At 39.1% G+C, this 25,200-nt stretch overlaps 1 pseudogene; it reads right to left on the reverse strand.

Annotated features, from left to right (window-relative positions):
• Nucleotides 1–4,242: 4,242 nt before the first annotated feature.
• Nucleotides 4,243–25,148, reverse strand: LOC119533100 (annotated as a pseudogene).
• Between the last annotated feature and the right edge of the window lie 52 nt (nt 25,149–25,200).

Here is a 25,200-nt window from a genome sequence, read left to right on the forward strand (position 1 = left end):
CACTAGAGAAGATTGTGTATCCTGGTGATTTGGGATGTAATGTTCTATATATGTCTGTTAAATCCAATTCATTTATCAGATTTTTTAGGTTTTCAATTTCCTTATTGGTCTTCTGTCTGGTTGATCTACCTATAGGAGAGAGTGAGGTATTGAAGTCACCCATAGTTGTTTTGGAAACATCTATTGCTTCCTTTAGTTTTGCCAATGTTTGTCCTATGTATTTTAGGGCATCTTGATTGGGTGCATAAGCATTTATGATTATTTCTTCTTGTTGAATTGTTCCTTTTATTAGTATGTAGTGGTCTTCTTTGTCTCTCATAACATCCTTACATTTAAAGACAATTTCTTCTTAGATTAATATTGCTATTCCTGCTTTCTTTTGGCTGTAGCTTGCTTGAAATATTTTTTCTATCCTTTCACTTTCAGTTTCTTTGATCCCTGTGTCTAAGATGAGTCTCTTATAAGCAACATATTGATGGTTCATATTTTTTAATCCATTCTGCCAATCTATATCTTTTAATTGGGGAGTTTAATCCATTTACATTCAATGTTATTACTGTGAAGACATTTTCTTGAATCAGCTATCCTATCCTTTGATTTATGTTTGTCAGATATATTTTTCTCCTCTCTCTCTTAATGTCCTTTAATGTACCCTTACTGAGTCTCTTGAGTTCTGAACCTTTCACCATATCTCTTCCTCCTTTTTTGTTTTTCTTTTGGTAGGCCTCCCTTTAGTATCTCAAGTAGGGCAGGTCTCTTCTTAGCAAATTCTCTCAGCATTTGTCTTTGAAAAGTTTAATCTTTCCCTCAAATTTGAAGGAGAGCTTTGCTGGATAAGAAATATTGGTTGGAAATTTTTCTCTCTCAGAATTTTAAATATGTCATGCCACTACTTTCTCACCTCCATTGTGGTCACTGAATAGTCACTGCTTAGTTTTATGCTGTTTCCCTTATAAGTGGTGAATTGCTTCTCTCTTTCTGCTTTCAAAACTTGCTCCTTCTCTTCAGCATTTGACAGTCTTATAAGAGTATGTCTCAGAGTGGGTTCATTTGGATTTATTCTGTTTGGAGTTCATTGGGCATCTATGATTTGTTGATTTATGTTGTTTAGAAGGTTTGGGAAGTTTTCTCCTACAATTTCTTTGAATACTCTTCCTAGACCTTTGCCCTTCTCTTCCCCTGCTGGAACACCAATGATTCTTATGTTGTGTGCTATAAGTTGGCCATCATATCCCTGAAATCCATGTTGATTTTTTCAATTTTTCCCCATTCTTTCTTTTGTTCTTTCACTTTCCATTCTGTCCTCCTTGAGCTCACTGATTCATTTCTCAGGTTTCTCTAATCTAGTACTGTGAGTATCCAGAATCTTTTAAATTTGATTGACAGTTTATTTTATTTCCATAGGATCATCTATTTTTTTAAAATTTACTATTGAAAATTCTTTTTTATGTTCCTCTAGGGACTTCTTCATGTCCTTAATATTCTTTGCCATGATCTTGTTGTTTGTCATTAGTTCTTTGATTAATTGCTCCAAGTACTGTATCTCCTCTGATCTTTTGATTTCATGTTTGGGTTTCAGTTATCCATATCTTCTGGTTTCTTCATATGCTTTAAAATTTTCTGTTGTTTTTGGCCTCTTGGCATTTGCTTATCTTGATAGGGTTCTTTTAAGATATGCAGGCTTATTTTAACAAAAGTATCTAATTGGTCAGAGCTACTGCTTGGTGAAGTGCACTTTCTCTGACTAACCAGCAGGTGGCATCCACAAGCCACCTATTCCCCTCTGCCAGTTCTCCTCATCTTTCTCTCTGTGGTGTGTGGAGTCTGAATCTCCTGGGGGTCCAATTTGTACAGCAAATATTTCTGTGTAGTTCATGCTGCCCTCCCTGAATGTTGAGGATGTGTCTGAGCAGTTAGGAAGGGAGGGCAGCTTTAATAATCAAATCTCCCAGGTGTACCTTGAGAGTTAAAGCTGTTGCAGGAGTCCAAACCTTTGATTCAGTCTCACCACAGTTTGTCTCTGTCATGGACCCACAAGTCCCTGGTATTGGTATATGATCCCTGGGAGTTCTATGTAGCCCCTTTTCTAAGCTGTGCCCTCCTAGGGCCTCTGCTGAGGGTACACTATGCTCTGTCACAGGTCATCACAGACCCAAAGGGAAGCTCTGAGCTGCAGGGCCCTGCAGGGGTGTTCTCAGCCTGCTGAAAAGATGGCTGTATGGGGCATGATAATTTTCCCCTTTAGTGGACTTCCACCTTCCTAGCTCCAGGACAATTAGCTGCAGGTGTGTGAAAGGCTATATCCATGCCAGATACTGAGGTGTGTGAATGGGTTTTGGGAAGCACTTTCTGCCCCACTGAACTGCATGGCTCTTGCTGCCAGATCCACAGCCATTTTGGGTTTTTACTCTACTCTATCTTCAAAAGCCAACCCCCAGTTTCTCCTGACTGTGGCATGGCTGCCAGTTCTCCAGCAGGCTCACTCACTCATTTCAGAATGTAGACTTGGTTTCACCAAGTGCACAGTCCCTGTGGATTTAGCAGACCTTGTCCAGCTGGTGCATTGCTGGAACTGGTATTCTGGAGCACTTTCTGTCTTTTATCTAGTATTTATCATGGAGATGATTTTTTCCCCACCTCTCCTAATCCACCATCTTCTCTCTTCTCCCACATTTTGTTTATGCACTCATGTGTTGATGGACGCTTGGCTTGTGTCCACCTTTTGTCTTTTGTGCATATGGCTGCTATGCACATTGGTGTAAAATAATACATTTGAGTCCCTGTTTTCATTTCTTTTGTTTATATATCTAGGAGTGGAATTGCCTGTTGTATGCTTTTTGAGAAATGCCAGATTGTATTCCACTTCTGCTCTCCTATTTTACATTCCCCCAACAATGTACAATTGTTCCAATTTCTCCACTTCTTCACTGACATAGTTATTTTCAGTTTTAAAATAATAGTCATGAAATGGTATCTCACTATGGTTTTAATTTCCATTTCCCTGATGACTAAAGATGTTGAGGGTCTTCTTATGTTCTTGTTGGCCATTCATATACCTTCTTTAGAAAAATGTAGATTTATGTCTTTTGCTTATTAAATTTTTTTGTTTTATATTTGTTGTCATTTATTTATAGCTATTCTTCATACACTCTAGATATTGAACTCTTACATGTATAGGATTTGCAACTATTTCTCCAATTCTGCATTTTTTCACTTTCTTGATAATGTTCTTTGATCCACAAAAATGTAATTTTCTTGAATTCCAGTTACATATACAAGTTAACCTTGTGATATTTTACTTTAAATTATTTCTTCTAAATGAAACTTAAAGACCACAGGGCAGATGATTGTTTTATTTTTTAGTATAATTCCCTCACTGGCACAACTCTGTCTCAAAGTGATCATGGCTTCCCTCAAGAATGTTGCATAGTAGCCAAAGGAAGGTAATAAATCATGAGTAACATAAAAAAAATAGAGTAATTACCTAAAATACCTGTTTTTAGAAATATGCACCACAAATTTTTTCCAGAATAGTGATTTTTTTGAGTAAATATTATGAAAAGTCATGGGGTTTCTAGGAATTAGTCCATGTTGTCTAAGATACCATATCTGTTGGGTTACAATTATTCCTAATATTCTTTCTTTTTTTCAGGTCTCAAAGTTATAATGCATGGTTTAAAAGAAGAAAGTAGAAAATGAGAAAGCTGGTTATAGTTTTGAGGGAATCTCAGAAAAGAGGAAAACAAAGGGAAAGAAAATGGGAAAAGTTTGGAGTAAATCCAGTGGCCCAAAATCCCAGTCTATCACCCACAGCCCAGCCCTTGGAGCAGGACTGAAGAATTAGGTCAGTTTTGTACGTGTTTTTTGTTTTGTTTTGTTTTGTTTTTTAATCAAATCACAAGAAAACTGGCTTGGCTTCTCTTTGAGCTTGTGAGATCACTGCATGTCCATCACTCTGGCCAGTCCTGCATTTCCACATAGTTTCTTTTGTCTCTTCTAAGCCTTAGCTTATCTCCCAGTCTGTGGCTTCCAGGGAGTGTGAACATTAAGTTAGTGAGGCTGCTTCAGTGTCTGGCCCAGGCATCCATCTAGACTCTCCTTGTACATCTCCTAGGTTTGAGAGGGGTTGGAGGGACAGACCCTGCCCAGGCAGTCCTCACCATGGATAGGGGATGAGACAGCATCCAAGGGATCACCATCCTTTTCCCTCCCAAACCAACTCAGGTGGAGGGGGAGTAGCTATCACCAGAGCTTGTGTTGGTGAAGGTTTTGCCTTGGCACAGAACAAATGTCAGTTGTGAACCTGAGAGATCTATCATTGGGAGCAGGTTGTGAAGGGTTGGGTCATTGGGATCACTGAACCAGCACTTGATTGGGATGGTGTTGTCCAGATGATTCCTGTAAGCCCCTGGGGAGTTATCCAGGATCACAATGCTAGAGAAGTCACTGTGGACCACAGAGAGGTCCTTGATGTAACTGCCCAAATCCAAAATTTAGTGTTGTCCATAGTATCTCTTCTTGAGAATCCTTCTGCTATTGTCCAGTTTGTCTACCACAGCAGAGCCATGAATCTCCATTCTTTCTGTGAATACCACCAACTCATATCATTGGGCCACCACTTCTAAGAAGAAATCCACATAAATACTCTTATGTGCAATAAACTGGACAGGATGTTTGTGTATCACCACCTTGAAGATGAAGTCAGATGTTCCAGGCCAAACCTGGCCTCCATCTCATCATGGTGGGAGTGGATAAGTGTTTCATCCAGATCCAGAACTAGGATCTTTCTCTTCACCTGGCCCAGCTGATGCTGGGACACAGGAGATAAAAGAAGGATATCATATCAATGAGTTTGGTACTGAATTACAGTGCAGATCTGCATCCACAAAAGGTAAATGACAAAGCTCCAGAGCTTGATGTTGAAGGCCATGGACAAACACAGCCCCAGAAGATACTGTGTCCACATCAGCCTAATGATCCTGACACCAGTGGCCCAAGGGCCCCTGTGACCTTGCTTGGCTAGGGCCCCATATAATCACTTCTGCCAGGATGGGAAATGTGGAACCTGAGTGGCTGTAGAGGCTGTAGAGGGTGGCGCAGAGCAGAAGGTTCAGAAAACCACCCTGGCAAGGGGGAAGCCAAGCAGAGCAGGCACCTGGGAGACATGTGGGTAGATCCCATGCTGGGGATTGGGGGTAAATAGACAGGGTGTGGCACCTATGGCTTTGTGGAGGTTTTAGGCTGAGACAGGTCAGGCTTTGATGAGCCCAGGAGGGAAGGGGATGGAGAATTTTGAGAGAAGGAAATGGGGGTGGGTAAGAAAGGGAAGGGGCCATAGTATTCTCTCATAACCTACTTATTCTGTGAGATTTTTAGTAATGTCATCACTTTCATTACTAACTTTAGTGTAATATATAGGTGTTTTAATTTTGTTGATCTTTTCAAGGAACCAACTAGTAGTTGGTTTCTGTTTTCTAGTTCATTTCTGCTCTAATTTTTATTTCCTTCCTTCTACCTGCTTTGGCTATAGTTTGCTCTTTTTTTTTTTGTATTTCCTTAAGATGTAAAATTATGTTATTGATTTGAAATAGTTATTTTTTTTAAAAAATACAGTTTTATTGAGATATACCCTACAATCATCCACAGTGTACAGTTATTCACAGTACCATCATATAATTGTGCATTCATCACCAGAATCAATTTTTCAACATTTTCCTTATTCCAAAAGAAATAAAAATTAAAGTAAAAAGAACACCTAAAACATTCCATAACCCCCATCCCACCCCATTCTTCACTTAGTGTTTGTCCCCATTTTTTCTACCTATTTTCCATACACTGGATAAAAGGAGTGTAAGCCAACAAGTTTCCACAATCACACAGTCACACCATGTAAGTTACATAGTTATGCAATCATCTTCAGGAATCAAGGCTACTGGGTTGCAGTTCAACAGTTTCAGGTATTTACTTCTAGCTATTCCAATACACTAGAAACTAAAGAGGGATATCTATATAGCACATAGTAATCCCCTCCAGAGTGACTTCTATAATCCATATGACATCTCTCAGCCACTGAAACTTTAATTTGCTCCATTCTCTTTCCCCTTTTAGTCAAGAAGATTTTTTCTGTCCCTCAGTGCTGGGTCCAAGCTCATCCCCATCTGCCATGTCCCACATTTCCAGGGAGATTTCCATCCCTGGGACTCAGGGAGGGCAGGGAGTTCACCTGCCTTGTGCACTTGAGAGAGGCCACTTCTGAGCAACAGAGACATTCTCTGGGGGAGACTCTTAGGCACAATTATAAGTAGGCCTACACTCTCCTTTACAGTAACAAGCTTTATAAGGGCAAGCCCCAAGATTAAGTGCACATTCTACAAAATTATTAGTCTTCAGAGATTGTGAGAATATCAGTAATAACCCAGATGGGGAAATCCAACCTTCCTGCATTTTTCCCCAGTTTCTTGGGGGGACTCTGCAAATATATTTTTGTTCTCTGCCAAAATTACTTTAGGATAGCTCAGGATTTCCCACTAACCTGTACAAACCTAACAGATCTCACTTCCTATTCAAAGTTCCATGCAATTGTGCTGTTTGAATAACCTGAAAGTACAAGTTAAATTATTTAGTGTGCTGCAGAAAATATAGATCCTGCATCAAATAAACATCTCTTCCCTTGGTCACACACACAGGCTGAAGTTTTTAAAAGATAGTCAATACCATCCTTTACCCTTTGGCTGAATTTTCCTTATACCTAACAAGATCTGCTCCATTCATATCTCTAATTGAAGTCTGAACTCTTTTTCAGCTTAACAGTTGCTATATGAGGTAATGTTGACATTCATATCTGCTGAGCTCCAGCTCTGAGTTTCAGGTGTCCACAGATATGCAAAGTTCCAGAGACTGACTGGGTTATACACAAACAGTTCAGCATCTCAGAATTTAGAGATAACCATTACAACTCAAGAAGAGATATGACAGCTTGAAGGGTGTACAATCTAGGGACCATTACAATAAGCATTACCCTCATAAGCTGTGCTCTAACATTCAATTCTCAGAGTTTACACATTATAGTTTATCAATATTAGTGAGGCATTATAAAGTGTGTCCTTTCATTTCTAGCATACTTCATTCAAAATGCTGTCCTCAGTATCCATTCACCTAGTTGTATGTCTCACAGTTTCATTCCTTCTTGTGCAGCATTCTATTTTATGCATACATGACAGTTTACATTCTGTTAATCAGTCAATGTACCCTTAGGCCACCTCCATCCATTGCAAATTATAAATACTGCCACCATAAACACCAGTGTGCAAATGTCCATTCATGTCCCTGCTCTCATATCTTCCACATATACACCCCATAAAGAGGTTGCAGTATCTTTTGGCACCCCCATATTTAGCTTCTTTTGGAATCATCACACTGTCCTCCAGATAGGCTACGCCATTTTACTTCCCCACCAACAGTAAATAGGTACATCCCTCCATGTTCTCTCTAATACTTTTATACCTCTATATTTTCCCTGCAATTTTACAGAGATATATTCACATACCATACAGTCATCCACAGTGTACGGTCAATTCGCAGTATCATATAGTGCATTGATTACCACAGTCAGCATTTGAACATATTCATTACTTCAAAAAAATGAAAAAAGTTAAAACAGTACTATTAAAAAAAGAGCAAAGATTAAAAATGCCATACAATATAATAATAAAATCAGAAAACAAAACCTCTACAATAATCCCATACCCCTCCCTATATCCCCCTCTCATAAACATTTAGCTTTGGTGTCTTGCCTTTGTTACATTTAGTGGAAGCAGATTACAATGTTACTATTAACCATAGACTCATTTGCTTTGATTATACTTTTCTCCAATACCATCCCTTGCAAGTTTGACATTGTTGTCCTACATGTAATATTTTTATATTTGTATATTTAGTCACCATAATTAACCACTCTAGATTCACCAAGTTATACAGTCCCAGTCTTTATCATTTATTTTTCCTTCTAGTGCCATAATTTCCCCTAGCACTCCTCTTTCGGCTTTACTCACAGACATCTTTGTTCAGTGTACTTACAATATTGTGCTGCCATCACACAGTATTATGCTATCCATTTTTGGATCTACACAATCAATCCTGTTGAACATTCTCTGTTCTCAGCTTTTGTCTCTCAAAGTTTACTCATTAATGTTAGGTCATATAAGTGAGACCATTCATTATTTGTCCTTTTGTTTCTGGCTAACTTCCCTCAACATAGCATCCTCAAGGTTCATCCATGCTATTTTATATTCTGTGACTTTGTTCTGTCTTACTGATGCATAATATTCCATCATGTTTATATACCACAGTTTGTTTATCCATTCATCCATTGATGCACATTTGGGCTATTTCCCTATCTGGGCAATCATGTAGGCTGCCCTTTTACCTTTCTGACAAAGTCCTTTGATATATAAAAGTGTTCAATTTTGATGAGATCCCATTTATCTGTTTCTTCTTTGCTCACACTTCGGATGTAAGGTATGGGAAACCACCTGCTATCAGAAGGTCTTTAAGATATTTTCCTACATTTAGAGCTAATGTTTAAGTCTTTGATCCATTTGAAGTTAATTTTTGTATAAAGTATGAGATAGGGGTCCTCTTTCATTCTTTTGGATATGGATATCCAGTTCTCCAAACACCATTTATTGAAGAGGCAGTTCTGGCCCACTTGCTTTGGCTCGACTGCCTTATCAAAGATCAATTTCCATAGATGAGAGGGTCTATTTCTGAACACTCATTTCTATTCCATTGGTCAGAATATCTATCTTTTTGCCAGTACCCAGCTGTTTTGACCACTGTAGCTTTGTAGTATGCTTTAAAGTCAGGTAGTGTGAGACCTCCCACTTCATTGCTCTTAAGATATTTTTCAATATTTGGGGCACCCTACCCTTCCAAATAAATTGGTTTTTGTTTTTTCTTGTTCTGCAAATTAAGTTATTGGGATTGTAATGGGTATTGCATTGAATCTATACATCAGTTTAGGTAGAATTGACATATTAACTACATTTAGTATTCCAATCCATGAACACAGTACGTTCTTCCATTTTTCAGGTCCTGTTCAATTTCTTTTAGCAGTTTCTTGCAGTTTTCTCTGTATAGGTCCTCTGTGGCCTTGGTTAAGTTTATTCCTAAATACTTGATTCTTTTGGTTGCTATTGTAAATGGAATTTTTTTCTTGATTTCCTCCTCCTGTTGCTCATTATTTGTGTATAGGAAAACTACTGAATTTTGCATGTTGACCTTGTAGCCTGCCACTATGCTGTACTCATTGATTAGCTCTAGGAGCTTTGCTGTAGATTTTTCTGGATTTTCTATATGTAGGATAATGTCATCTGCAAACAATGAAAGTTTTACTACCTCCTCTCCAATTTGGATCCTTTTACTTGTCTTAATTGCTCTAGCTAGACCTTCCGGCATGATGTTGAAGTGGTGACAGTGTGTATCCCTGTCTTGTGCCTGATCTTAAAGGGAAAGCTTTCCCCATTGAGTATGATGTTAGCTGTGGGTTTTTCATATATTGCCTTTCTCATATTGAGAAAGTTCCCTTCTATTCATATCCTTCGAAGTGTTTTCATCAAGAAATGATGTTGAATTTTGTCAAATGTCTTTTCTGCATTGATTGAGATGATCATGTGATTCTTCTACTTTGATTTATTGATGTGGTGTATTACATTAATTGTTTTTTTTTATGTTGAACTAGTGTTGAATACCTAGAATAAATCCCACTTGATCATGCTCTGTAATTCTTTTAATGTGCTGCTGGATTCAATTAGTGAGTGTGTTTTTTGTTTTGTTTTGTTTTGTTTTGTTGAGGATTTTTGCATCTGTATTCATTAAAGTGGTTGGTCTCTAATTTTTTTTTTTTTTGTAGTATTTTTTTTGGCTTTTGTATTAAGGTGATATTGGCTTCATAGAATGAGTTAGGTAGCCTTCTCTTCCCTACAAATTTTTGAAGAATTTGAGCAGGATTTGTGCTAATTCTTTCCTGAATGCTTGGTAGAATTCACAGGTGGAACCATCTAGTCCTGGATTTTTCTTTATTGGGAGTTTTTGATGACTGATCAATCTCTTAAATTGTTATTGGTTTGTTGAGGTCCTTGCTGGGATCAGTGGCTTATTGCAAATGTCTGAGGTTTTCTGCAATATTACATAGAATAGCTGTTTCAAAGAAAAAAAGAAAACCCTTTTCAAGGCCTTTCCCCAGCCTCCAAGTTTTCTCAGACCTGGTTTGGGCTATTTAAAGATAAGCTCTTTAGGCTCTTATCTCTTTCACCTGAATAGTTATTCTCAGACAACTTTTGTTCACAATTCTGCCCTTGCCTGGGGGCAGTGCTGAAGCAGGATCTCTGATTGGCTATTGAAAACTTAAAAGATAAAGAGTTGGAGAGTAAGAAAGGAAAAGAGGAAAAAAAAAACAAAAAAACTTTTTTAGAGCCATAACCCAGATCCCCAGGTTTAGGTGCCAGAGTCCAAATTAGTACCCATTTCTATATGCCCTTTTTTCTTGGAGCCTAGCTCTTTTCCAGTTTTCTGAACACCTCCAATTCCAAAAGTCTCTGTTTTTATTGTTTTTGTCAACTCACTTCCTCTCTGTTGGACTGATTTCCCCAGCTATTTTTGAGCCTGCTTCTGGTTTACCTGTGCTTGAAGCTTTCATTCAGCAGTCTGAATTTGTTATTAATTTTTAATTAGGTCCAGGTTGAAACCCCTTCTTGCTCCCAGCACAGATTTTTTTCTTTTTCCCTCATGAAGCCAGCTCCAAGACAGTCTGCCATTCCTCTGTGGGAGGGTCATTAGCCCCCTGGCTGGTGAATGTTACACATTTTCACTGCAATCTCAGCCTCTCTGCCCATTCCACTTTGGTGTATGATGCATGACCAGTCATGGAAGTCCACAAAAACATAGCTGTTGCGGAGAGTTCCAGTTCCTATTTACCAGCTGCCCAGAGGAGTAACTAGATTCCACACCTCACCACTCCATCTTGCCCCACCTCCTATTCCTTTTTAATATAGGTGTTTTTTTACTATATATTTCTCTGTTAACAATGTTTTCTTTGCATCCCATAAGTTTGGTATGTTGTGTACTCATTTCTGTTTATCTCAAAATGTTTCCAAAATACTCTGTGATTTCATCTCTCACAATTTGGTTAAGAGTGTGTTGTTCAGTTTCCACATATTTGTGAATTTTCCAGTTTCCCTTTTGTTATTGATTTCTGGTTTCATTCCACTTTGGTTAAAGAAGATACTTATGATTTCAGTTTTTCTTTGTATTTTGTGATGTATCATATGGTCTATCCTGGGAATGTTCCATGTGCAGTTGAGAAGAATATGTATACTGCTGGATATAGTTTGTTCATCATGTTGTTCAAGTCCTTAATTTGCTTATTGATATCCATCAACTTTTTCTTTGTGTTTGTGAAAGTGGGAAATTGGACTCTCCAACTATTATGGTAGAGCTGTTTATTTCTCACTTCAAATCTGTCATTTTTTTCATCCATATTACTTTGGTCCTCTGTTTTTCCTTGCATATAAAATTATATGTTTTGATGATTGGCCCTTTTATAGTTATATAATATACTTTGACTTTTGTAACAATGTTTGATTTAATTGCGTCTGCTACAACTAGTCAGCCTGGCTCTCTCTTTTTTACTATATGCTTTTAACATTGCAGTATTGTTTTCCATTCTTTTGACCTCCTTAGGCCTTTGGCTCTAAATTGAGCCAGGATAGACCATATGATGCATCATTACATACATAGAAAAAATGAAATCATAAGTATCTTCTTTGACCAAAGTGGAATGAAACCAGAAATCAGTAACAGAAAGGAAACTGGAAAATTCACAAATATGTGGAAACTGAATAACACACTCTTAACCAAAGTGTGAGAGATGAAATCAGAGAGGCTTTCATCATCTTTTATCCATTATCTAATTAAGTACTTACTTGAAATGAAATTGTAATAAACTATTTAATTATGCAGAGGTTGGCATAATGGCTAATACTATAAGTTAGGACTTCTTCCATTTTATAGTTTTCTATATGTATTTTGTTTCCTTCATTAATAGTTTTTTACTATAGTTTATAGTGTACTATTTTAATTGACTTCTCATTTCTTATTTTTTAAACACATTTTGAAGTAATTTAAAATTTATAGGAAATTTGCAAAGATAAAGAAGATCACAATACACCTCTTCCTCTGACATCTAGATGCACAAATTTTAACATTTTGCCATGTTTGCCAAATCATTACATTCATCACTATTTGCTAGGGTTCTCTATGGAAACAGAACCAACATGAGATATCAGTAAATGTAAGATTTTACAAAAGTGTCTCTCACAACTTTGGGGATGCATTTGTCCAAATTCTTTAGGGCAGGCTGTGAAATGAACTCAGAAGATGCTGGCTGGCCAAAGAAGTAAAGGTTCTTTCTTTCTCCCTTAAAATTCTTCAACTGATTGGATTCAGTTGAGCTGATTGAAATCTTTCATTGTGGAAGACATGCCCTTCATTGATATAATTAGTCACAGGCACAGTCAATTGACTGATGATTTAATATACCAGCCCTCCAGTTTATTAAACAGTCACAAATGTCCTTGCAGTAATGTTTAGGCCAGTGCTTTCTTTACCAGACCCCTGGACATCATCACATGCCCAAGTTGACACATGAAAGTAGTTATCAGAGTCCACCCCTTGTCAACTTGGCAGTTACATACATCACCTTAAGCCATACTTTATCTCTAAATAGAGCACAATAACATATATATATTTTGCCTAACAATACTCAGCTCTCCTGTGTACAGGAAATGCACTGACTCTCTCCAGAATAGGGTGTAAGTCCTTAGGTAATGTTGACTCATAAACTTCATTTCCTATACCTTAAATATTGTGAAATGAAAAATACAGCTTATATCATATGAGAAGGGGAGAAGAAACCAAAAGTATTTTCTTTACAGACAAATACATACTCATAACAAAACAGAGAAAATATTCATGCAATCATAGTCATCATTTCTGTAACTGGTTACATGGTCACACTTCATATTTATCACTATGTTCTTCCACTATCCTCCATGTTCCCTTTACCCTCAGCAAGTGCTTCAACTGGCCATGGTTCTTTGCCTGTTGTGGTGAACCAAACCTTCATTCCTGAAGTTCCTGGACCATTGGTAGACCTGCCTGGATTGGGTTCTTGCACATTTCAATTGACTTTAATCACAGGGCATGGTAGTACTAAGAGACTCACTAGGGGACCTCTTTTATTCCAGGAAAACTATTCTTTACCTCCATTGTGTAGTTGCAGTGCTACTTCCCCTTGATAGGATCAATCACCCCACCCAGTACAGTAATCCCTTTCCTTGCCTGTAGGTTCAGAGGAATGAGAAGCCCAAATTGGCAGTCATAACTTCCATTTCAATGGAATTATTGTTGTGTCTCCTGGTGAGAGCACTCCTCCTCTTGGAACTAAGACTTGTAGACCAGCAGAGCTGAAGCTTGCAGGGACAGGAAGCAAAAATTTTCCTAGTGGATCACTAGCAGTGATAGTCAGCAGTGCCACTCCTTTTTCCACCCCTCAATTCCTGAACCCATGAATCCTGGCTATGGGAGAAATAGCCCCATAGAGTGGACACTGATTCAGAGCATACACAGCCTCCTGGAGAACACTGTCCCAGCCCTGCTAGGTATTGCCACCTAGTTGGTACTGTTATTGAGTCTTCAAAAAGCCACCCCAAAGATGGAAGACTGGTGAGCTGTATGTTTTAGTTACTCCTCCAGGAAAGTAGGTAGAAAGCCAGGAACTGCGTGGACTGGACACCACAGAGCAATCTGTCTTTGGGCATACTTCATACAACACTCATGAAAATGTCGAACTGCTGAGATCAGTGAAATCTGTAAGTTTTTGCGGCCAGGGGACCCGCGCCCCTCCCTGCCAGGCTCAGTCCCGGGGGAGGAGGGGCTGTCAGCTCCGGGAAGGAGAAGGGAGAACTGCAGTGGCTGCTCTTATCGGAAACTCATTCTACTGATCCAGACTCCAACCATAGATAGACAGAGACCAGACACCAGAGAATCTGTGAGCAGCCAGCCCAGCAGAGAGGAGACAGGCATAGAAAAAAAAAAACAACACGAAAAACTCCAAAATAAAAGCAGAGGATTTTTAGAGTTCTGGTGAACACAGAAAGGGGAAGGGCGGAGCTCAGGCCCTAAGGCGCATATGCAAATCCCGAAGAAAAGCTGATCTCTCTGCTCTGTGGACCTTTCCTTAATGGCCCTGGTTGCTTTGTCTCAGCATTTCAATAACCCATTAGATCTCTGAGGAGGACCCTTTTTTTTTTTTTTTTAATCCTTTTTTCTTTTTCTAAAACAATTACTCTAAGAAGCCCAATACAGAAAGCTTCAAAGACTTTCAATTTGGGCACGTCAAGTCACGAGCAGAACTAAGAGAGCTCTGAGACAAAAGGCAATAATTCAGTGGCTGAGAAAATTCACTAAACACCACAACTACCCAAGAAAACGGGGGTGTCCGCTCACAGCCACCATCCTGGTGGACAGGAAACACTCCTGCCTATCGCCAGCCCCATAGCCCAGAGCTGCCCCAGACAACCCAGTGTGACTGAAGGGCTTCAAATAACAGGCACACACCACAAAACTGGGCGTGGACATTAGCCTTCCCTGCAACCTCAGCTGATTGTCCCAGAGTTGGGAAGGTGGAGCAGTGTGAATTAACAAAGCCCCATTCAGCCATCGTTTGAGCAGACTGGGAGCCTCCCTACACATCCCAGCAGCCCAGAACTGCCCTGAGGGGACGGCACTCACCTGTGACATAGCACAGTCATCCCTCAACAGAGGACCCGGGGTGCACGGCCTGGAAGAGGGGCCCACTTGCAAGTCTCAGGAGCCATACGCCAATACCAAGGACTTGTGGGTCAGTGGCAGAGACAAACTGTGGCAGGACTGAACTGAAGGATTAGACTATTGCACCAGCTTTAAAACTCTAGGATCACCAGGGAGATTTGATTGTTAGGGCCACCCCCCTCCCCAACTGCCCAGAAACACGCCCCACATACAGGGCAGGCAACACCAACTACACACGCAAGCTTGGTACACCAATTGGGCCCCACAAGACTCACTCCCCCACTCACCAAAAAGGCTAAGCAGGGGAGAACTGGCTTGTGGAGAACAGGTGGCTCGACGCCACCTGCTGGTTAGTTAGAGAAAGTGTACTCCACGAAGCTGTAGATCTGATAAATTAGAGATAAGGACTTCAATAGGTCTACAAACCCTAAAAGAACCCTATCAAGTTCAGCAAATGCCACGAGGCCAAAAACAACAGAAAATTATAAAGCATATGAAAAAACCAGACGATATGGATAACCCAAACCCAAGCACCCAAATCAAAAGACCAGAAGAGACACAGCACCTACAGCAGCTACTCAAAGAACTAAAGATGAACAATGAGACCATAGTACAGGATATGAAGGAAATCAAGAAGACTCTAGAAGAGCATAAAGAAGACATTGCAAGACTAAATAAAAAAATGGATGATCTTATGGAAATTAAAGAAACTGTTGACCAAATTAAAAATATTCTGGACACTCATAGTACAAGACTAGAGGAAGTTGAACAACGAATCAGTGACCTGGAAGATGACAGAATGGAAAATGAAAGCATAAAAGAAAGAATGGGGAAAAAAATTGAAAAAATCGAAATGGACCTCAGGGATATGATAGATAATATGAAACGTCCAAATATAAGACTCATTGGTGTCCCAGAAGGGGAAGAAAAGGGTAAAGGTCTAGGAAGAGTATTCAAAGAAATTGTTGGGGAAAACTTCCCAAATCTTCTAAACAACATAAATACACAAATCATAAATGCTCAGCGAACTCCAAATAGAATAAATCCAAATAAACCCACTCCAAGACATATACTGATCACACTGTCAAACACAGAAGAGAAGGAGCAAGTTCTGAAAGCAGCAAGAGAACAGCAATTCACCACATACAAAGGAAACAGCATAAGACTAAGTAGTGACTACTCAGCAGCCACCATGGAGGCGAGAAGGCAGTGGCACGATATATTTAAAATTCTGAGTGAGAAAAATTTCCAGCCAAGAATACTTTATCCAGCAAAGCTCTCCTTCAAATTTGAGGGAGAGCTTAAATTTTTCACAGACAAACAAATGCTGAGAGAATTTGCTAACAAGAGACCTGCCCTACTGGAGATACTAAAGGGAGCCCTACAGACAGAGAAACAAAGACAGAACAGAGAGACTTGGAGAAAGGTTCAGTACTAAAGAGATTCGGTATGGGTACAATAAAGGATATTAATAGAGAGAGGGGAAAAATATGGCAAAAATAAACCAAAGGATAAGATGGCTGATTCAAGAAATGCCTTCACGGTTATAACGTTGAATGTAAATGGATTAAACTCCCCAATTAAAAGATATAGATTCGCAGAATGGATCAAAAAAAATGAACCATCAATATGTTGCATACAAGAGACTCATCTTAGACATAGGGACACAAAGAAATTGAAAGTGAAAGGATGGAAAAAAATATTTCATGCAAGCTACAGCCGAAAGAAAGCAGGTGTAGCAATATTAATCTCAGATAAAATAGACTTCAAATGCAGGGATGTTTTGAGAGACAAAGAAGGCCACTACATACTAATAAAAGGGGCAATTCAGCAAGAAGAAATAACAATCGTAAATGTCTATGCACCCAATCAAGGTGCCACAAAATACATGAGAGAAACACTGGCAAAACTAAAGGAAGCAATTGATGTTTCCACAATAATTGTGGGAGACTTCAACACATCACTCTCTCCTATAGATAGATCAACCAGACAGAAGACCAATAAGGAAATTGAAAACCTAAACAATCTGATAAATGAATTAGATTTAACAGACATATACAGGACATTACATCCCAAATCACCAGGATACACATACTTTTCTAGTGCTAATGGAACTTTCTCCAGAATAGATCATATGCTGGGACATAAAAGAAGCCTCAATAAATTTAAAAAGATTGAAATTATTCAAAGCACATTCTCTGACCACAATGGAATACAATTAGAAGTCAATAACCATCAGAGACTTAGAAAATTCACAAATACCTGGAGGTTAAACAACACACTCCTAAACAATCAGTGGGTTAAAGAAGAAATAGCAAGAGAAATTGCTAAATATATAGAGACGAATGAAAATGAGAACACAACATACCAAAACCTATGGGATGCAGCAAAAGTAGTGCTAAGGGGGAAATTTATAGCACTAAACGCATATATTTGAAAGGAAGAAAGAGCCAAAATCAAAGAACTAATGGATCAACTGAAGAAGCTAGAAAATGAACAGCAAACCAATCCTAAACCAAGTACAAGAAAAGAAATAACAAGGATTAAAGCAGAAATAAATGGCATAGAGAACAAAAAAACAATAGAGAGGATAAATATCACCAAAAGTTGGTTCTTTGAGAAGATCAACAAGATTGACAAGCCCCTAGCTAGACTGACAAAATCAAAAAGAGAGAAGACCCATATAAACAAAATAATGAATGAAAAAGGTGACATAACTGCAGATCCTGAAGAAATTAAAAAAATTATAAGAGGATGTTATGAACAACTGTATGGCAACAAACTGGACATTGTAGAAGAAATGGAAAATTTCCTGGAAACATATGAACAACCTAGACTGACCAGAGAAGAAATAGAAGACCTCAACCAACCCATCACAAGCAAAGAGATCCAATCAGTCATCAAAAATCTTCCCACAAATAAATGCCCAGGGCCAGATGGCTTCACAGGGGAATTCTACCAAACTTTCCAGAAAGAACTGACACCAATCTTACTCAAACTCTTTCAAAACATTGAAGAAAATGGAACACTACCTAACTCATTTTATGAAGCTAACATCAATCTAATACCAAAACCAGGCAAAGATGCTACAAAAAAGGAAAACTACCGGCCAATCTCCCTAATGAATATAGATGCAAAAATCCTCAACAAAATACTTGCAATTCGAATCCAAAGACACATTAAAAAAATCATACACCATGACCAAGTGGGGTTCATTCCAGGCATGCAAGGATGGTTCAACATAAGAAAAATAATCAATGTATTACAACACATTAAAAACTCGAAAGGGTAAAATCAATTGATCATCTCAATAGATGCTGAAAAAGCATTTGACAAAATCCAACATCCGTTTTTGATAAAAACACTTCAAAAGGTAGGAATTGAAGGAAACTTCCTCAACATGATAAAGAGCATCTATGAAAAACCCACAGCCAGCATAGTACTCAATGGTGAGAGACTGAAAGCCTTCCCTCTAAGATCAGGAACAAGACAAGGATGCCCGCTGTCACCACTGTTATTCAACATTGTGCTGGAAGTGCTAGCCAGGGCAATCCGGCAAGACAAAGAAATAAAAGGCATCCAAATTGGAAAAGAAGAAGTAAAACTGTCATTGTTTGCAGACGATATGATCTTATATCTAGAAAACCCTGAGAAATTGACGATACAGCTACTAGAGCTAATAAACAAATTTAGCAAAGTAGCGGGATACAAGATTAATGCACATAAGTCAGTAATGTTTCTATATGCTAGAAATGAACAAACTGAAGAGACACTCAAGAAAAAGATACCATTTTCAATAGCAACTAAAAAAATCAAGTACCTAGGAATAAACTTAACCAAAGATGTAAAAGACCTATACAAAGAAAACTACATAACTCTACTAAAAGAAATAGAAGGGGACCTTAAAAGATGGAAAAATATTCCATGTTCATAGGATAGGAAGGCTAAATGTCATTAAGATGTCAATTCTACCCAAACTCATCTACAGATTCAATGCAATCCCAATCAAAATTCCAACAACCTACTTTGCAGACTTGGAAAAGCTAGTTATCAAATTTATTTGGAAAGGGAAGATGCCTCGAATTGCTAAAGACACTCTAAAATAGAAAAATGAAGTGGGAGGACTTACACTCCCTGACTTTGAAGCTTATTATAAAGCCACAGTTGTCAAAACCGCATGGTACTGGCACAAAGATAGACATATAGATCAATGGAATTGAATTGAGAATTCGGAGATAGACCCTCAGATCTACGGCCGACTGATCTTTGATAAGGCCCCCAAAGTCACTGGACTGAGTCATAATGGTCTTTTCAACAAATGGGGCTGGGAGAGTTGTATATCCATATCCAAAAGAATGAAAGAGGACCCCTACCTCACCCCCTACACAAAAATTAACTCAAAATGGACCAAAGATCTCAATATAAAAGAAAGTACCATAAAACTCCTAGAAGATAATGTAGGAAAACATCTTCAAGACCTTGTATTAGGCGGCCACTTCCTAGACTTTACACCCAAAGCACAAGCAACAAAAGAGAAAATAGATAAATGGGAACTCCTCAAGCTTAGAAGTTTCTGCACCTCAAAGGAATTTCTCAAAAAGGTAAAGAGACAGCCAACTCAATGGGAAAAAATTTTTGGAAACCATGTATCTGACAAAAGACTGATATCTTGCATATATAAAGAAATCCTACTACTCAATGACAATAGTACAATCGGCCCAATTATAAAATGGGCAAAAGATATGAAAAGACAGTTCTCTGAAGAGGAAATACAAATGGCCAAGAAACACATGAAAAAATGTTCAGCTTCACTAGCTATTAGAGAGATGCAAATTAAGACCACAATGAGATACCATCTAACACCGGTTAGAATGGCTGCCATTAAACAAACAGGAAACTACAAATGCTGGAGGGGATGTGGAGAAATTGGGACTCTTATTCATTGTTGGTGGGACTGTATAATGGTTCAGCCACTCTGGAAGTCAGTCTGGCAGTTCCTTAGAAAACTAGATATAGAGCTACCATTCGGTCCAGCGATTGCACTTCTCGGTATATACCCGGAAGATTGGAAAGCAGTGACACGAACAGATATCTGCACACCAATGTTCATAGCAGCATTATTCACAATTGCCAAGAGATGGAAACAACCCAAATGTCCTTCAACAGATGAGTGGATAAATAAAATGTGGTATATACACACGATGGAATACTACGCGTCAGTAAGAAGGAATGATCTCGTGAAACATATGACAACATGGATGAACCTTGAAGACATAATGCTGAGTGAAATAAGCCAGGCACAAAAAGAGAAATATTATATGCTACCACTAATGTGAACTTTCAAAAATGTAAAAGAAATGGTTTATAATGTAGAATGTAGGGGAACTAGCAGTAGAGAGTAATTAAGGAAGGGGGAACAATAATCCAAGAAGAACAGATAAGCTTTTCAACATTCTGGGGATGCCCAGAAATGACTATGGTCTGTTAATTTCTGATGGATATAGTAGGAACAAGTTCACAGAAAGGTTGCTATATTATGTAACTTTCTTGGGGTAAAGTAGGAACATGTTGGAAGTTAAGCAGTTATCTTAGGTTAGTTGTCTTTTTCTTACTCCCTTGTTATGGTCTCTTTGAAATGTTCTTTTATTGTATGTTTGTTTTCTTTTTAACTTTTTTTTCATACAGTTAATTTAAAAAAGAAGGGAAAGTTAAAAAAAAAAAAAGAAAGAAAGAAAGAAAAACAAGGAAAAAAAATGATGTAGTGCCCCCTTGAGGAGCCTGTGGAGAATGCAGGGGTATTCGCCTACCCCACCTCCATGGTTGCTAACATGACCACAGACATAGGGGACTGGTGGTTTGATGGGTTGAGCCCTCTACCATAAGTTTTACCCTTGGGAAGATGGTTGCTGCAAAGGAGAGGCTAGGCCTCCCTATATTTGTGCCTAAGAGTCTCCTCCTGAATGCCTCTTTGTTGCACAGATGTGGCCCTCTCTCTCTGGCTAAGCCAACTTGAAAGGTGAAATCACTGCCCTCCCCCCTACGTGGGATCAGACACCCAGGGGAGTGAATCTCCCTGGCAATGTGGAATATGACTCCCGGGGAGGAATGTAGACCCGGCATCGTGGGACGGAGAACATCTTCTTGACCAAAAGGGGGATGTGAAAGGAAATGAAATAAGCTTCAGTGGCAGAGAGATTCCAAAAGGAGCCGAGAGGTCACTCTGGTGGGCACTTTTACGCACACTTTAGACAACCCTTTTTAGGTTCTAAAGAATTGGGGTAGCTGGTGGTGGATACCTGAAACTATCAAACTACAACCCAGAACCCATGAATCTCGAAGACAGATGTATAAAAATGTAGCTTATGAGGGGTGACAATGGGATTGGGGAAGCCATAAGGACCACACTCCACTTTGTCTATTTTATGGATGGATGAGTAGAAAAATAGGGGAAGGAAACAAACAGACAAAGGTACCCAGTGTTCTTTTTTACTTCAATTGCTCTTTTTCACTCTAATTATTATTCTTGTTATTTTTGTGTGTGTGCTAATGAAGGTGTCAGGGATTGATTTAGGTGATGAATGTACAACTATGTAATGGTACTGTAAACAATCGAAAGTACGATTTGTTTTGTATGACTGCATGGTATGTGAATATATCTCAAAAAAATGATTAAAAAAAAAAAAAGCCACCCCACCATTCTATCAACCCAGCTGCCTCTGGATTATCAGAGACATGGTAACACCAGAGAATTCCATGATCGTGTGCCCATTCCCTTACTTCATTTGTTGTGAAGTGGGTTCCTTGGTCAGAAGCAATTCTGACCATTCTATGTGGTGGTAAGTGGATGGCCCATGGTTAAGCATTCTGTCTCTACTAATGCCCAATATTCTCAAAAGGAGAGCAGTTATCTGCAGAGGGTGCTAAGGATTTACTCCAAAATCCTAAGGACCCACATTGTTTATCTCCTATAGGAGCCTGCCAAAGGCTCCAACTTCTCTATTTACCACTGACACTTCCTGTACCATTGGATCACTGGATAATATGCACAGCTGCCCTGACCTGTCACAGAGCCTCATTTTGTTCTGGTCCCCACTCAAAGTAGAAGGCTTTCTCATTACTCAGTAAATGGGCTGAGTAGCACAGCCAAATAAGGAATATGTTGTCTCAAAAATCCAGAAGCCAACCAGGCATTGTGCCTCTTTTTTTGGTCATAGGAGTGCCCAGATGCAACAGCTTATCCTTCACTTTCAAAGGGATATCTCAAAATACCCCACACCACTGGACATCTAGAAACTTTATTGAGGTAGAAGGCCCCTGTATTTTTTGTTGGATTTATCTTCCATACTCTGACACAAAAAATGCCTTACCAACAAATCTAGGGTAGTTGCTACTTCTTTCTCACTAGGCCAAATCAACATGATATCAATATAATGGACCAGTGTGATGTCTTGTGGGAGGAAGAAATGATCAAGATCCCTGCAGACAATATTATGACATAGGGCTGGAAAGTTGATATAACCCTGAGATAGCACAGTGAAAATATGCTGCTGGTCTTGTCAGCTGAATGCAAAGTGTTTCTGGTGGTCTTTAATAATAGCTATTAAGAAAAAAGCATTTGCTAGATCAATAGCTGCATACCAAATATGAGATTTGTTGATTTACTCAAGCAATGATACCACATCTGGAACAGCAGCTGCAATTGGAGTCACTAACTGCTTAAGCTTAGACTAATCCACTGTCATTGTCCAAGACCCATCTGTTTTCTGCTTAGGCCAAATAGGAGAGTTGAATGGGGATGTGGTGGGAATCACCACCCCTGTGTACTTCAAGTCCTTAAGCATGGCATTAATCTCTGCAGTCCATCCAGGAATTAAGTGTTGCTTCTGGTTTACTATTTTGCTAGGCATGGGCAGTTCCAGTGTCTTCCACTTGGCCTTTCCTACCATAATAGCCCTCACTCCACAAGTCATGCAACCAGTGTGTGGTTATGCCAGTAGCTGAGTATGTCTATTCCAATTACTCATTCTGGAACTAGTGAAATAACCACTGAGTGGGTCCATGTACAAACTGGGCCCAAAGTGAGATGGACCTGAGCTAAAACTCCATCAATCACCTGACCTCCATAAGCCCATACTGTGACTTGTAGACCAGAGTGATATTTGGGTCTCCTGGAATTAATGTCACTTTTAAGCCAGTTTCTAATAATTCCTGAAATGTCTGATCATTTCCTTTTCTCCAATGCACTGTTACCCTGGCAAAAGGCTGTAGGTCCCCTTGGGGAAGGCTGGGAGGAATACTAACAGTATAAATTTTTAGCAATGTAACAGGATCCTTCCCCAAGGGTACAAAGCCTTCCCCTTACTCAAGGGGCTCCGGGCCTGTAAACTCTCTGAAGTCTGTGCATTGATTAAGGGGCTGCAACTCTCTGTTTTTGTAATGCAAGTTATGATTTTGTTCACTTGACCTAGAATTTCTGCTTATGCATATCAAAGAAGAATTGAGTAAACAGCCTCTTATTTTATTTCTAGGTACTCCATGATCTACTAGCCAATGTAATAAGTCTCTGCAAGTCAGGTTATTTTGACTGCTGCTTTGAGCCCTTTTCTTTATGGTAGCCATGGTCACCTTGTCTTTGGCAGTTTACTGCTGCCATGAAGCTTCTGTGTACTCAGGATCCAGTTATCCTCATTGAATTTAAGGATTCCAGCTCAGTAACAGCAGTTCATAGAGTAATATCTGACCTACAGAGAAGGACAACTACAGAGCTCTTTAGGGATTATAAAAGTAGGCTCACAAATTTATTCCTTACAGTCCTGGTAAAAGGTTTGTCCTCTGGTTATTTCAGGGGTGAGAGAGCAAGTCTTCCTTGTTAAATCTGCTCTAGCCTTCCAATCTCTCTAAGCCTTTGAATCCCTTCCTCTACATTATACCAGGGCAGTTCTGGCATTTCAAACTCAGGTAATGTTGGCCACCTTTTGATCCATGTTTCAGCCAACCACCCACACAAACTGTTAATGCCATTTCTAACACCTCAAGCTACAACATTGAATGCAGAATCTCTGCTATGTGGGCCCATATCAAGAAATTCAGTCTGATCCAACTTGATATTCCTTCCACTGTTATCCCACACCCTAAATATCCATTCCCACACATATTCCACTGGTTTCAGTTTATATAAGTTGGAAAACTCATGCAGTTCTTTAGGAGTTTATTGTACTTCCTCATTGGTCACACTTCATACCTCACTCTTCTGGGCCTGCTGGGACTTTAGTCTAGCTATAGATCTTGAAGAAAAGAGTGGTGGTGGGTGTAGGTCATGAAAAGAATTAAAAGCATCTCTCAAGCCAATCACCTCAGAACATTTTGTTGCAGTTTTATCTCATGAAAGAGGATTAATCTCTTGATAGAGTAGTGAGGGCTGCTACCTCATGGAAGGTGTTTACAGGTTTAGCAGGCACTGAAGGGTTAATCTCTTTAGGTGGAAGTTGTATGGCAGGCTTTCAGGGCACACTGGAGTTGAGGAGGCTGTTTCTTCAGGGCAGACCACTACAGGTATGTCTGGAAATATCTCAACAGAATCCAGGGTTCTAATGTCCTCACTGCCATTATCAATCCATATGACCCATCCCAGGTTTCAGGATCCCATTCTTTTCCAATCAGTGCCTTTACTTTAATAGCAGACACCCTGTGAGTTTGAGGTTTTATTTTATGTTGTAAATCTGCCACTTGAACAGTGAGAATCTGGGTCTGGCTTTTTCAGAAATATCAAGTCTGTGGCCACAGGAAATAAGGTTTTCTTTCAGGGCACACATAGAAATATTTACATCTGCCATATGTTGTTTAAGTTTCAAATTTGGAGCCTTTAGCTCACCCCTTTCTCTTATAACTTTATCCAGTATATCTAAGAGCAAACAGCCAACATCATTATACCTCTTAATGCCACAAAACTCTGTTAAGGTGTCAAACACTTTCAACCAGATTCTCCCTTTATACAAGGCAAAGCAAATGGTGATATTTTGCCTATCTCCATATGTGATTCTAATTTTATGCTACTTCTCAGCACTGCAGCAAAGGAAGACTAAAAGCCTATCTTGATATATTTATTTTTCTCCAGGGCAAACATCTCAGAAAGAGTGCATATCTAGTTTGGTTGCAGGTGATGGCATGTTAGATATGCCTCCATGGGCATATTTATTCAGAAAAGACCTCCAATTTTCAAACTCACCTTCAGCAAAGAGAAGCCACTGTAGAGTCTTCATCTTTAAGGACTAGTGGAATGATATGGTAAATCATGCTGAAAGCATTGCCTCC

The sequence above is a fragment of the Choloepus didactylus genome, chromosome 4, assembly GCF_015220235.1.
Source record: "Choloepus didactylus isolate mChoDid1 chromosome 4, mChoDid1.pri, whole genome shotgun sequence".
Classification (NCBI taxonomy): domain Eukaryota; kingdom Metazoa; phylum Chordata; class Mammalia; order Pilosa; family Megalonychidae; genus Choloepus; species Choloepus didactylus.